Genomic DNA, 15,260 nt, shown 5'->3' on the forward strand with positions numbered 1-15,260 from the left:
AATACCAAGAATGTTGCTAAGGCAGAATTCTTTGGAAGAACCAATCAGAAGCTAGCAAGCATGTATCTACCCCTAGACTAAGAAGCACACTCTACGTTTAGCTCTCTTCTCTCTGGCACACTGGGTTCCTTACTCTCCTATGGCAGGGGATGTGCTCCCCTGCACCCACATGGCCATAAACCATTTGGGCCTCCACACATGGACCAATAGACTTTAATTAGCTTGGATGCTGAACCACATCCAGCTGCAACATGGGACGAAAGCTCTGGACACTGGCCAGCTTTTTACTCTCCTGGAACCCCAGCGGCACCTTTTCCATGACTGGCTTAAAAGACATGGGACTTCAGAACCTGAGACAAAGAATATTCACCGGTAACCCGCTTTAGGCCCTCTTCTTGCTGCTCTTTGCTACAGGAAGTCTGCCTGTCTCTCAATAAACTTTGCTTCTGTTAATTGTTTCTGTAGGTGACTTCATTCTTCTATTTTGTGAGACAACAAACTTGTACCCAAACACAACACTTTGGTTTCAATATGACATTTCTAATAGCCTCCTTCAACCCTGGCAAGTGTGATTCAGTTGGTTGAGCATCATCCCATGGACCAAAAGGTTGCCCATTCAATTCCAGGTTAGGGCACATGCCAGGGTTGTGGGCTTGATCCCCAGTAGGGGATGTGCAGAAGGTGACCAATTGATGTTTCTCTCTTTTTCCCTCTCCTTTCCTCTCTCTTAAACAAACAAACAAACAAACAAACAAACAAAACATATTAAAGCTCGGCTGGTTTGGCTCAGTGTTTGAACATCCACCTATGAATCAGGGCACATGCAGGTTCGACCCCACTAGGGGGCGTGCAGGAGGCAACCATCAATGATTCTCATAATTGATGTTTCTATCTCCCTCTCCCTTCCTCTCTGATATCAATAAAAATATATCTTTAAATATATATATATACATATATATATTTAAAAAATAGCCTCCTTCAATGTAGGCCTAATCTCAGAGTTAATAAGATCAGAAAGTTTAAGGGGAAATTCATTTAAGTGTTCTTTTTCATTTCTATTACATAAATAAAAAATAGTGTGATTTTATGTTTGTAGGAATATTGGAGTCTGTAGCCCAAGGATTATTATTTCAACTGACATGAGGTTGATACCCTTTTATTTAGATTCTTTTCATTCTCCCCTCTTCTTCCTCTCTCCATTTCTTGTCAGAGTGGGCCATCTTAAATCCATACAACTCCCATCTTATATCCATTCATTGGAAGCACACTCAGCAGTCAGCAGCCATGGCTATTCTTGGGCCCTGTGAGGTGGGTCAAGATGTAGGTATTGCCAGGCCCATCACATTGGAGATGTAGTCACCAGTCTCCCTCCTCTAGTCAAGAACAAGCAGGCTGATGAGTCAGGTCTCATTTCATTTCATGGATAATTAATGAGTGGAAAGGACTCTAATTCCAGTTCTATATGTCAGTACGAATCTTATAATTCTAGCAGCCTAAATAAGGGTTATTTCCTTAAAGTAGAATCTGAAGAGCAGAAGGTACTTTTAATTTTTTAGAAAAGATTTTGTTGAAGTATAATATACATATGGAAAAATACACATAAGTATTCAGCCCAATAATTTTTCACAAACTGAGCACACTCATGCCTCCAGCACCCAGATCTATGCACAGATCATCACCAGCACTCCAGAAGCTCCCTTTTTGCTCCAGAAGGGCCTCTGAGAAGTTATTTTACACATTCACCTGCCTTTATTATTTATTTATCTTTTAAAATCTTTATTGTTGAAGGTATTACATATGTCCCCTTTCCCCCAATGACCCCTTCTAGCTTGCCCTCGCCCACGCCCCCGACCCCGACCCTCGCCCCCACCCCAGGGCTTCACCACCCTATTGTCTGTATCCATGGGTTATGTGTACATGAATACAAGTTCTTTGGTTGATCCCGTCCCACCCACCCCCTTCCCCTGCTGTTAAATACCATTCCCCTGCCTTTAAATATACCGGTGTCTAAACTGACCTATGTCTAAATCCACTTACAAAAATGGGCACTTTCCCTTTTAATTTAATTTATTTCTATGAATATAGAATCACAGTTTTTTAAGGAAATGCATAAAGTTTATATTATGTGTGCTTTTTTGTGGTAGCAGAAAATTTCTTTTCTTCTTTTACTTGGCTCTCCTGTCTCCCTCTCCTCCTCCCTCTGCTTCCTGTAGTCTCACCACTCTGCAAACACCCTTGTAATCATTTCTCAAGTCTAGAAATGGAACAGGTTTGAGCAGTCCAAAGCTGTCCCCTGTGCCTCATCCCTATCAAGCATTTATCCTGCCTTTCCAAATAATAGATGCGACAAAGTGTCTTTTTATAAAAAGCGTTCCAATTAATACATTTTTTAAAAAGGTAGTTAACAGAGTTTCTCTTTGGGATGATACAAAAGCTCTGGAAATGAAAATCATATTTTTCATTTTAATGTTTCCACTTGAAGTGAAGTGTTGATTTTTTGTTGGTGGTGGTGGTTGGTTGGGGTGGTGGTAAGAGGTAAGAGAGGGTGTATGCACCCTGGGGTGGAAAGTTCTAGGTACAGAGCATTATAGTTTCTCACCCCTGAATCCAGATCAGGGCTTTCCCCTATTGCTCCAGTTGGGTAGGAGAGCTTTAGAAGGAGGCCGGGAGGAAAGGGTGGAGAACTAAATCCTTGGGTGCGGTCTGTCCTACCTGTTGGAACAGTTTTTCACCCACTCAGGCTCTTGCCCAGCACAGGTAGGTTTCCCTCTTGAACCTGAAGATCTTTGTATCTGACTCACCTATTGAGAAGGCAAAGCATCTGCTGTCTCAAGCAGCAGCAAGTGCCCACCCTCTCCCACCTGTACCCACCTGTACCCACGATTCCAAACGGCCTCCCGCCACCCCACGGGCTCTCACAGCTTCACCTGGATCTGTTCCTTTTCTAGATTCTCTGGGTGCTATTGGGGAGGAACCCAGGAGACCAGAACTATTTCAGCATGGAGGTATGAATGGGAAGCAGAATGTGCCATTTTAGCAGACAGATTCACAGTTGATTTGTGTCATTCTAGTTATTTTTTGTTTGTTAGCTTGGTAAAAAAAAATTTTTTTTAATCCTCACCTGAGAATATTTTTTCCATTGATTTTTAGGGAGAGTGGAAGAGAGAAGGAAAGACAGAGAAACATCAATGTGAGAGGAACACATCAATCGGTTGCCTACTGCACGAGCCCTGACCAGGCTTCGGTCCTTGACTGGAATCGAACCCAGGACCCTTTGGTCCTCAGGCCAACACTCTATCCACTGAGCCAAACTGGCTAGGGCTAAAATTTTGACACTCAAAATGTAGTCCACTCACCAGCAACCTCACCTGGGAGTTTGTTAAAAATATGGCATCTCCATCTACACCAAAGACCTCCCAAATTAGAAGATGCATTTCAACAAGATCCCATATAATTGAGCTCAACTGAGAAGCCCAATTCTACAGTAAAATATATTTTTACTAGAGGCCCAGTGCACAACATTCGTGCACTGGGGGAAGATTCCCTCAGCCCAGCCTACGCCCTCTTGCAGTCTGGGACCCCTTGGGGGATGTCCACCTGCCTGCTTAGGTCTGCTCCCCATACACGGGGGGATCTCTGCCTGCTGCCACTGCCACTGTGCTAACCAGCTGAGAGCCTGGCTTCTGGCTGAGCAGCGCTCCCCCTTGTGGAGCACACTGACCACCTGGGGGCAGCTCCTGCGTTGAGCGTCTGCCCCCTGGTGGTCAGTGCACATCAAAGTGACCGGTTGTTCTGCCGTTCGGTTGATTTGCATATTAGGGTTTTATTATATAGGATAATTAAAAATATGATAGTTTTTTTTTTCAATGGTAGACCTTCCCCAATGACTATTAACTCCTTTTTATGGACTGTTGGGCTAGAAGCTGGAGACCACTCTGTATAGAAGAGCAACTCCCTGTATGTGAGTTGTGTTAGTGATACAGGATTTTTGGACTGGAACTCGCGGTGTTCCCTGGGCAGGATGGCTTTTCCTGTGTTCTTTGTCTGTTAAAGAAGAAACCACAGGCAGAAGATGGTATAGTAAAGATGAAAATTTATTGAACAACAAGTACAGACTCCCCCATAGGGAGGGGGAAAGAGTCCTTTTTTCCATGGTTTATAAAGGCTACAGATCTGTGTCCCTTAATATCCCCTCTGCTTGGTCACTATCCCCTTCTGATTTGGTCACTATAGCAACTCCTGAGCTCAAAGGTTGAACCTCAAATGGGACACTTGAGGCTCTCCTCCCCTCCTTCCTTATTGTTTCCCTATTCCCTCTGGGCTTTCTTCCTCCTTCCCTTTATTCTGTAAATGTGTACCTTTTGCTACTCCCAGCTCCCTTGTCTTATGGAAATGTAACTTCTGCTGCTCCCTGATCCCTTGTCTTATGGAAATGTACTCTTTTGCAACTCTGAAGCCCTGTGTTTTTTCCATGGACCCCTTAATTTTTAAAATTTCCTAAACCTGCCTATTTCACCCCCCCCCCCCCCCAAATTCCTATTTTACCCAAAAAACTCCTTTCACTAGGGGCAGAAATAGAATATTGGGGACTAACTATGTTTATGGGAAATATTAATCATGCTCTGTTAACCATGATTGCCTTGTGTTGGTTAAAGAAAAGATATTCTAACCTTGCTGGGAGTTATAGGCCTCCAGGAATGGGAGTCAACCTTGGAATGTAGTCCATTCTCATTCAAGAACTGCCTATTTATCATAGAAAGATTAACAACCTTGTTGCCCAAACAATGGAGTCCCACCCCACCCTGCATTGCCTACTTCCTCATTCCTGTAACCCCTACTTCCCCAGGTAATCCTTGTCCTACCCTATATAAACAGCTGGCTTATGGGGGGCTGCAGAGCAGATTTTTGTGGATGACCTGGTGCTCTCCCATACTGCCGGCATTATCGGAATAAATGCTCATATATGATTCAACCCTATCTCTGCTCAATTGGCTCAAGTATTGACAGGCAGCCAAGACCCATTGGTTGTCTGGTTCCAGTTAGGTATTTGGATGAAGATGCCGGAGTCCATTCATTGTCTTCACTAGCTGAGTTTAGACGGAGACCCCCAAAAGCTAGTAACCTTTGAAGTCCTAGCAAAGGTCAGAACTGCACCCAGTTAATCTAGGAACCACCCAGTTAATTTAGGTAATAACAGCTGAAGCATCCCCACCTTAGTTCCCTTAATTCCTTAGATACTTGTGTAGATCCTTGTTGATTATTGTTGATCAGATATTCTGCCTATTTCTGGAAATTGTCTACCAATGAGCTAATCCATGTGTCATTCAAACCTCCTTACCCTAAGGCTACCCCAGACAAACCTCCTTACCCTAGGGCTACCCAAGATCAAATAAAAGCTTGGAGCAGCCTGAGCATCGGAGGAAGTCCCTCTCCTTGAGTTGGACTTGCCTGCCTGGTCCCCCAATATTGCAAAATTATCTTGTGTCTTTTTCTCTCATTTGTTGTGTGGCTCCACTTTCAGATACCGAACCCTACTCCACGCAGGACGTGGAAGGAAACACAGTCGACATGAAGATTCATATTTTTTTTCTCCCTGCTTGGAGATAAAATCTCTTAAACATTTATGGCAGCAATTCTCAAGCATCAAAAGGGATGTGAAAGAGAACATTTAAATCAGGATCTATCTATTTATATAAAAACCCTGGGTATAGCCGAAACCGGTTTGGCTCAGTGGATAGAGCGTCAGCCTGCGGACTGAGAGGTCCCGGGTTCGATTCCGGTCAAGGGCATGTACCTGGGTTGCGGGCACATCCCCGGTGGGGGATGTGCAAGAGGCAGCTGATCGATGTTTCTCTCTCATCGATGTTTCTAACTCTATCTCTCTCCCTTCCTCTCTGTGAAAAATCAATAAAATATATTTAAAAAACAAACAAACAAAAAAAAACCCTGGGTATAACAGAAGGAAGTTGGTTCTGCAGGGGTTGTCTTGGAAACGGCTGCACCCTCCCCAAGCTGTTTCCCACGAGGGCGGTGAGGTTTTAGGCAGGAACCTGCCCTCGGAGCGTGCGCACACTGAGTCCTGGGTTCTCTTAGCAACAGCTGCACCCTCCCCGAGCTGTTTCTGGTAAGGGTGAGGCAGGAACTGGCTTTCGGAGTGTGGACGCACTAAGTCCTGGGTTGCATTGCCAAGGGCTGCGCCCTCCCCGAGCTGTTTCCCAGGAGGACGAGCTTTGAGGCAGGAACCGGCCCTTGGAGCATGGAGGCATATCTTTATAAAGTTTTAATACATTATATTAGAGGTTGTGGTAGTAGTTTTACCCACAGCGTCTACAAGAATTGCTGCAAATTTACTTCTCGGTGGAAGCTCTTTTCATTCCCAATATAAATTACCCATTCCACTAAATGAAACTTCAATTTCTAGACTCGATATAATCAGTGAAGTTGCTAAAACTATTAAAAAGGCCCAACTTCTCATTATTGATGAATGCACCATGCACCCAATCATGCTATAAACGCCATAGACAGATTACTAAGAGAAATTTGAATGTTGTATTTGGTGGGAAAGTTCTTCTTGGAGGGGATTTTTGACAATGTCTCAGTATTGTACTACATGCTCTGCATTCGGCCATAGTACAAACGAGTTTAAAGTACTGCAATGTTTGGGGATGTTTCAGAAAGTTGTCTCTTACAACAAATATGAGATCAGAGGATTCTGCTTATAGTGAATGGTTAGTAAAACTTGGAGATGGCAAACTTGATAGCAGTTTTCATTTAGGAATGGATATTGAAATCCCCTGTTGAATGATTTGTAATGGATCTATTATTGAAGCTACCTTTGGAAATACTATCTCTATAGATAATATTAAAAATATATCTAAATATGCAATTCTTTGTCCAAAAAATGAGCACGTTCAAAAATTAAATGAAGAAATTTTGGATATACTTGATGGAGATTTTCACACATATTTGAGTGATGATTCCATTGATTCCACAGATGATGCTGAAAAGGAAAATTTTCCCATCGAATTTCTTAATAGTATTACTCCTTTGGGAATGCCATGTCATAAATTAAAATTGAAAGTGGGTGCAATCATCATGCTATTGAGAAATGTTAATAGTAAATGGGGTCTTTGTAATTGTACCAAATTTATCATCAAAAGATTACGACCTAACATTATTGAAACTGAAGTATTAACAGGATCTGCAGAGGGAGAGGTTGTTCTGATTCCAAGAATTGATTTGTCCCCATCTGACACTGGCCTCCCATTTAAATTGATTCGACGACTGTTTCCCGTGATGCCAGCATTTGTGATGGCTATTAACAATCACAAGGACAAACTCTAGACAGAGTAGGAATATTCCTACCTCGCACATAGTCAGTTATATGTTGCTTTCTCTTGTGTTTGAAGAGCATGTGACGTTAAAGTTAAAGTTCTAAATACTTCAACACAAGGGAAATTAGTCAAGCACTCTGAAAGTGTTTTAACTCTTAATGTGGTGTACAGGGAGATATTAGAATAAGTTTAATCACTGTATCAGTCATTGTTTGCATCACTGTTGTTTTCATATCATGTTTTTGTTGTTTTTATATCATGTTTTTGTTATTTTCATATCATGTTTTTGTCGTTTTTATCATGCCTCTGTTGTTGTTATCCTTTTGTTACTGTTTATTTATTAATAAATTTATATATTATTTTTATATACATTTTACCAATTTCCTTTCATCTCTCACTTCTATTATAGAGAAAGAGCAAATAGCAATATTAAAATATTTCCACTAATTAATTCCCTTTTAATATGCACAAATTTTGTGCACTGGGCTACTAGTATCCTATATAATAAAAGTCTAATATGCAAATTGTCCCCTCGGACAGTCGTTCAACTGGAAGTTTGGGAGACCGGGAGTTCAACTGCTCGCTATGATGTGCACTGACCACCAGGGGGTGGCAAAGAACATGATGGATGTTGGGACGCGCTGCAACCTCTTGCCAGCTACCTGGGGGCAGGGGTAACAGGGATGGAGGTGTGGTGAGAATGCGGGGTGTCTGCCGAGCTCACTCTCACTCCCTCTGCTACCCTCCCCTAGAACGCCAGGGCTCATGTGTGCTGGGCAAGCCCCCGTGCTCAGGTGCCGGAAGCCCGTGAGGAGCCCGCCCTGCACCCACGCAGCATCTTCTGGGTGAGCCGGGCCGCAGCCACTGCGACTGCAGAGGCTGGTTGGGCTCCCCATGGGTTCGCGCAGGTGCCAGTCTGTGAGGCCAGCCGGGAGAGAGCATACTGCCCGCTGGGCTTCCATGCAGCACCGCTGGGTGGCCCAGAGGTCCATGCTGTGCCCCGGCCCCTGGCATTTGGCCGTGCTCACTGCATCTCCACATGGGGACTTGGGTGCCGTGACTCAGGTGGAGGGGAACGCGCGGGGACCTGGAGGCCCAGGTGCTGCCCAGGGCCCAGAGGTCAGCTGGGACCTGCCCTTCCATGCCAGATGTTTGCTCTTTTTTTTTTTTTTTTAAATCTTTAATTGGTTAAGGTATTACAAATGTGTCCTCATCCCCCTATTAACTCCCAACCTCCCTCCCGCCCCCCCCCCCCCCACTCATGCTCTCATCCCCCTGTTGTCCATGTCCATTGGTTTGGTTTATATGCATGCATACAAGTCCTTTAGTTGATCTCTTCCCCTTTCTCCCACCCTCTCCTACTTTCCCTCTGGCGATTGATAGTCTGATCGCTGTTTCTCTGTCTTTGGATCTGTCCCTGTTCATCAGTCTATGTTGTTCTCTATATTCCACAAATGAGTGAGATCATGTGGTGTTTTTCCTTCATTGACTGGCTTATTTCACTTAGCATAATGCTCTCCAGGTCCATCCATGCTGTTGCACATGGCAAGAGTTCCTTCTTTTTTACCCTCAGCGTAATATTCCATTGTGTAGATGTACCACAGTTTTCTAATCCACTCATCTGCTGATGGGCACTTAGGCTGCTTCCAAATCTTAGCTATGGTGAATTGAGCTGCTATGAACATAGGGGTGCATATATCCTTTCTGATTGGTGTTTCTGGCTTCTTGGGATATATTCTTAGCAGTGGGATTACTGGGTCAAATGGAAGTTCCATTTTTAGTTTTTTGAGGAAACGCCATACTGTTCTCCACAGTGGCTGCACCAGTCTGCATTCCCACCAGCAGTGCAGAAGGGTTCCTTTTTCTCCACATCCTCTCCAACACTTGTTGTTTGTTGATTTTTTTTTTATAGTAAACATTTAATTGGTTCCGTCAGCAATTCCAGCGCAAGTTTTCCTGAAAAGGAGGCAGAAACAACCTACCCAGAGGTTCATGAGGTGTGGAGGTCACTGAGGAGGGCCCGCCGTGATCTCCACTACCCAGTGGCCCAGGTGAATGAGGGTTGGGGTGATCAAATGTGGTTGGAGCAAAGGGATGCCGGGTGAGGAAAAGCGCAGGCCCTGGCCCGGTATCTGCCTACAGGAAGGAAAAGGGAGGGCAGGAGGCTCCCTGCACAGGCAGCTGCAATGACACATTCAGGTTTTCAACCTCATGGTGTAGAGGTTAAGCGATGCGCCTCTTTCCAGCTGTCTTGTATTAGGAAACCCTCCCAGGTGGTCTCGTCACCTCGGTGCTATGTCCCCCATTCTGTATTCCAAGTTCTGCAGTTCAAACCCAGGTTGTGAATTCTACATTCTACCTTCTGGGTTCCTGGTTCTCGTTCTGTTCCATTCTGTTTCCTGCCCCCAGATCCTTTCCAGCTCCATTTCCCCAGCCTTTCTGGGTTCATGAGGTGGACCTCCTGCTGACTTTGCTAAGTTGAGGATTTTCCTTTACTTCTTGCAATTCTAGACAGTTCTAGGCTTTTCCCCAGCAGGAGGGACATGGGTCGGACTGTCCAGCAAGTAGATGGCCAGTGGAGACCAGGGAATTTCCCGGAGAGCCTAGTCTGCTTTGACCCCTTCCCACCTCTAAACACTGGACACACTACCTTTTGTACAACTAAAGCTAAACTGTTGTTTTCCTTGGTGATACTTGGGGACTGGTGGGCCCGAGATGAGGAATTTTAGTGGGGGGCCGGGGGGGGGGGGGGAAGAATGTGAGAAGACATAAAAGGTTGCTGTTCTTCATTCAAAGAAATTAAAAACTGCTTCCAGCACAGGGGCAGGGATGGGCAGGGCAGGCAGAGCTGCAAAGTCCTCAGAACTCTGTCATCCTCAGCTCCCCGTTGTCTGAGCTGAGCACTAGCCCCCAGAGTCCTTCCAGATCAGAGAGAAAACCAAGACAGCTGGACTGGGAGCCCCCCTGTCCGTGGCTGCCCCGAGGGAGAAGGGCAGTGAGGTGGCGGCAGCAGCATCACTGGAGAGGCGAGATCTTCGAAGGGATCATGATCCGAGACTGCATGTGTCGCACCAGAGGCACTGTGTAGTAGACATTTTCGTCCCAACCCCTCTTCCTCCAAGCAGCATTTCTAGTCTCTTCCCGAGACTGCAGGCCTTTGTAGGCCCAGAGATGGTGCACCACGAAGAGCTCTCCTATCTGTGAGAAGAAGCCGCCCACCGCCTCCTGGTTCTCTTGTCGGTACTTGATGGCCCGAGCCCAGTTGTTGCCCCACTCGATTATGGTTCCTGGCTTGAGCTTGTATGTCCTCAGTTCATAGATGTTGGGACCTGCTCGGGGCTGCGGCTCGTTCCAGAAGCTGAACTCGAGAAGCATCTGGTTCCTCCCGGACAACAGCATCTGGCTCCGCTCCTTCCGGAACTCCAGGTACTGCTTGTTGTTTTTGAGCTTGTTCATGCAGTCCATGAGGGCGGGGTAGCCGCCGGAGAAGCACCACAGGTGCACTGCCTGGTCCTGCTCCCCAAACCACGTGTTCCAGTTGCCCACGAGTGAGCGAGCAGGAGTAGTCCTCATCCAGGTGCAGCTTGGGCAGCACGGCCTCCGTCAGGCTGTTGTAGGCATCCAGACACTCGGGCTTCACATTGTGAAACTGGAATTTGTAGAGGTTGCTGGTCTCCTTCTCGGACAGGAGGGTGGAGTGAGCGTCCTTCTGGGATCCACCTTATGCACGAAGAGTGAGCGGAACCAGCTGCCTTCATTGTCCTTGGAATAGAAGCGTGCAGCAGCCGGAGCTGCAACCTCGGCGAGGAGGGGCCGGGGCCCCCAGCAGCCGCGCCGCTGCAGAGATGCTGCTCAGCCGCGGAGCCATGTTGGCGGAGAGCAGGTTGGAGGGAGACCCCCTGATTTGTTGATGATAGCCATTCTGGCAGGTGTGAGATAGTACCGAATTGTCGTTTCGATTTGCATCTCTCGTATAATTAGTGAGTTTGAGCATGTTTTCATACGTCTTTCGGTCTTCTGTATGTCCTCTTTCGAAAAGTGTCTATCTAGGTCCATTGCCCATTTTTTGATTGGATTGTTTATCTTCCTATTGTTAAGTTGCATGAGTTCCCTGTACATGTTGGAGATTAAACCCTTATCGGTGATATCATTGGCAAATATGTTCTCCCATGCAGTGGGCCTTCTTGTTGTTTTGTTGATGGTTTCCTTTGCTGGGCAAAAGCTTTTTATTTTGATGTAGTCCCATTTGTTTATTTTCTCTTTAGTTTCCATTGCCCTAGGAGCAGTATCAGAGAAGAAATTCCTTCTGCATATGTTTGTGATTTTGCTGCCTGTGGATTCCTCTAGTATTTTTATGGTTTCCCGTCGTTTAAGTCTTTTATCCATTTTGAGTTTATTTTTGTGTATGGTGTGAGTTGGTGGTCTAGTTTCATCTTTTTGCATGTATCTGTCCAATTTTCCCAACACCATTTATTGAAGAGACTGTCTTGACTCCATTGTATGCTCTTGCTTCCTTTGTTGAATATTACTTGGGCATAGTGGTTTGGGTAGATTTCTGGGTTCTCTATTCCCATTGATCTATATGTCTGTTCTTGTGCCAGTACCAAGCTGTTTTAAGAACAGTGGCTTTGTAATACAGCTTGATATCTGGTATTGAGATCCCACCTACTTTGTTCTTCTTTCTCAGGATTGCTGCAGCTATTCGGGGTCTTTTTTTTATTCCAGATGAATTTTTGGAACGTTCATTCTAGATCTGTGAAATATGCCCTTGGTAATTTAATGGGGATTGCATTGAATCTATAGATTGCTTTGGGTAGTATGGACATTTTGATGATGTTGATTCTACCAATCCATGAACACGATATGTTCTTCCATCTATTTATGTCTTCCTCTATCTCTTTTTTCAGTGTCCTGTAGTTTTTCGCATTTAGGTCTTTTACCTCCTTAGTTAAGTTTATTCCTACGTATCTTAATTTTTTTGGTGCGATGGTAAATGGGATTGCTTTTTTAGTTTCACTTTCTGTAAGTTCACTATTTGTGTAAAGAAATGCCATAGATTTCTTGGCATTAATTTTGTATCCTGCTACATTGCTGAATTCATTTATTAAGTCTAATAATTTTTTGATGGAGCCTTTAGGGTTCTCTATGTACAGTATCATGTCATCTGCAAATAAGGACAGTTTTACTTTTTCTTTTCCAATTTGGATGCCTTTTATTTCTTCTTCTTGTCTAATCACAAGAGCTAGTACTTCCAGTATTATGTTAAACAGGAGTGGTGAGAGGGGGCATCCCTGTCTAGTTCCTGTTCTTAGGGGAAATGGTTTTAGTTTTTGCCCATTGATTATGATGTTGGCTGTGGGTTTGTCATATATGGCTTTTATTATGTTGAGATATGATCCTTCTATCCTACCTTGCTGAGAGTTTTTATCAAGAAAGGGTGTTGGATTTTGTCCAATGATTTTTCTGCATCAATTGATATGACTATGTGATCTTTATCTCTCAATTTGTTTATGTGATATATCACATTTATTGATTTGCAGATATTGTACCATCCTTGCATCCCTGGGATAAAACCTACTTGGTCATGGTGTATGATCTTTCTGATGTACTGCTGGATCCGATTTGCTAGGATTTTGTTGAGGATTTTGGCATCTATGTTCATGAGGGATATTGGCCTGTAATTCTCTTTCATTGTGTTGTCTTTATCTGGTTTTGGTATTAGGGTGATGCTGGCTTCATAGAATGAGCTTGGAAGTGTTCCTTCCTCTTGAATTTTTTGGAATAGTCTGAGGAGGATAGGTTTTATTTCTTCCTTGAATGTTTGATAAAACTCCCCTATGAAGTCATCTGGCGCCGGGCTTTTGTTTGCTGGAAGCTTTTTGATGACTGCTTCCATTTCTTCCATAGTTATTGGCCTATTGAGATTTTTAGATTCTTCCTGATTAAGTTTTGGAAGATTGTATTTTTCTAGGAATATATCCATTTCCTCCAGGTTGTCTAGTTTGTTGGAGTAGAGTTGTTCATAGTATTTTTAAACAATCCTTTGTATTTCTGTGGTGTCTGTTGTTATTTCTCCTCTTTCATTTCTGATTTTGTTTATTTGGGTCCTTTCTCTTTGTTTCTTAGTGAGCCTGGCTAGAGGTTCATCAATCTTGTTTATCCTTTCAAAGATCCAGCTCTTGGTTTTGTTGATCTTTTGTATTGTTTTTTTGGTCTCTATGTCATTTATCTCCGCCCTGATCTTTATTATTTCCTTCCTTCTGCTTACACTGGGCTTTTCTTGTTGCTCTCTTTCTAACTCTTTGAGTTATAGGGTTAGGTAATTTATTGTCATTGTTTCTTGTTTGTTTTGCAGTAGGCTTGTAGAGCTATGAACTTCCCTCTCAAGACTGCTTTCGCTGTGTCCCATATGTTTTGGATTGTTGTGTTTTCATTGTCGTTTGTTGCCATGATGTTTTTTATTTCTTCTTTGATCTCTCTGGTAACCCAGTCATTGTTTAATAGCATGCTATTTAGTCTCCATGTGTTTGATTTTTTTGGATTGTTTTTATTGTAGTTGATTTCCAGTTTTATGCCATTGTGATCTGAGAAGATGATTGATATGATTTCTATCTTCTTGAATTTGAAGAGACTTTTTCTGTGACCCAATATATGGTCTATCTTTGAAAATGACCCATGTGCACTTGAGAAGAATATATATTCTGTGGCTTTGGGGTGAAATGTTCTAAAGATGTCAATTAAGTCCATCTGATCTAGTGAGTCATTTAGGATTGATGTTTCATTGCTGATTTTTTGTTTAGAGGATTTGTCCAATGGTGATAGTGGGGTGTTAAAGTCCCCTACTATGATTGTATTGCTGTCAATCTCTCCCTTGATCTCCTCCAGAAGTTTTCTTATGTATTTGGGTGCTCCTATATTGGGTGCATATATGTTTACCAGAGTTATTTCTTCTTGTTGGATTGCTCCCTTTAGTATTATGAAGTGGCCTTCCTTATCTCTTTTTATGTCCTTCACTTTGAGATCTAATTTGTCAGATATAAGTATTGCTACCCCAGCTTTTTTTTCCTTTCCATTTGCCTGAAAAACCTTTTTCCATCCTTTCACCATCAGTCTGTGTGCGTCTTTTTTTCTGAGGTGGGTTTCCTGTAGACAGCAGATATATGGGTCATGTTTTCTTATCCACTCAGTTACCCTATGTCTTTTGATTGGGGCATTTAATCCATTTACATTTAAAGTTATTATTGATAGATACTTGTTTTTCGCCATTTTTATTCTTTACCCCTGTGTTCCTTCTTTGCTTCTTATTTTTTTCTTTTTACAGCAGACCCTTTAGCATTTCTTGCATTGCTGGTTTGGTGGTAATAAACTCCCGTAGTCCTTTTTTGTCTATGAAGCTCTTGATTTCACTCTCAATTTTGATCGATAGCCTTGCTGGGTACAGTATTCTTGGATTCAGACCCAACCTTTGCATGACTTTGTATATTTCATTCCATTCCCTTCTTGCCTGATGTGTTTCTACTGAGAAATCCGTCGCTAGTCTGATGGGGGATCCTTTGTAAGTAACTTTCTGTCTCTCTCTGGCCGCTTTTAAGATTCTTGCTTTGTTGTTGGTGTTTGCCAATTTAATTATAATGTGCCTTGGCATCGGTCTTTTGGGGTTCATTTTGTTTGGACTCTGTGAGTTTCTTGGATTTGTGTGAGTTTTTTCTTCCCTATATCAGGGAAGTTTTCTGTCATTTTTTCAAACAGGTTTTCTATTCCTTGCTCAGTTTCCTCTCCTTCTGGAACCCCTATTATGCGGATGTTGTTTTGTTTCGTGTTGCCCCAAAGTTCTCTTAGGCTCTCCTCCTGCTTTTTAATTTTTTTTCTAGAAGCTGCTCTGCTTGGGTATTTTTTCCTACCTTGTCTTTTAGCTCACTGATGCAG

General features: G+C 43.4%; 1 pseudogene; it reads right to left on the reverse strand.

Moving 5' to 3' along the window:
- Positions 1 to 10,339: 10,339 nt before the first annotated feature.
- Positions 10,340 to 11,202, reverse strand: LOC139005064 (protein NipSnap homolog 1 pseudogene; annotated as a pseudogene).
- Between the last annotated feature and the right edge of the window lie 4,058 nt (positions 11,203 to 15,260).

This window comes from Myotis yumanensis, unplaced genomic scaffold (genome assembly GCF_028538775.1).
Source record: "Myotis yumanensis isolate MYYU_CA2020_CCGP unplaced genomic scaffold, mMyoYum1.0.hap1 SCAF_3, whole genome shotgun sequence".
NCBI classification, from domain to species: Eukaryota; Metazoa; Chordata; class Mammalia; order Chiroptera; family Vespertilionidae; genus Myotis; species Myotis yumanensis.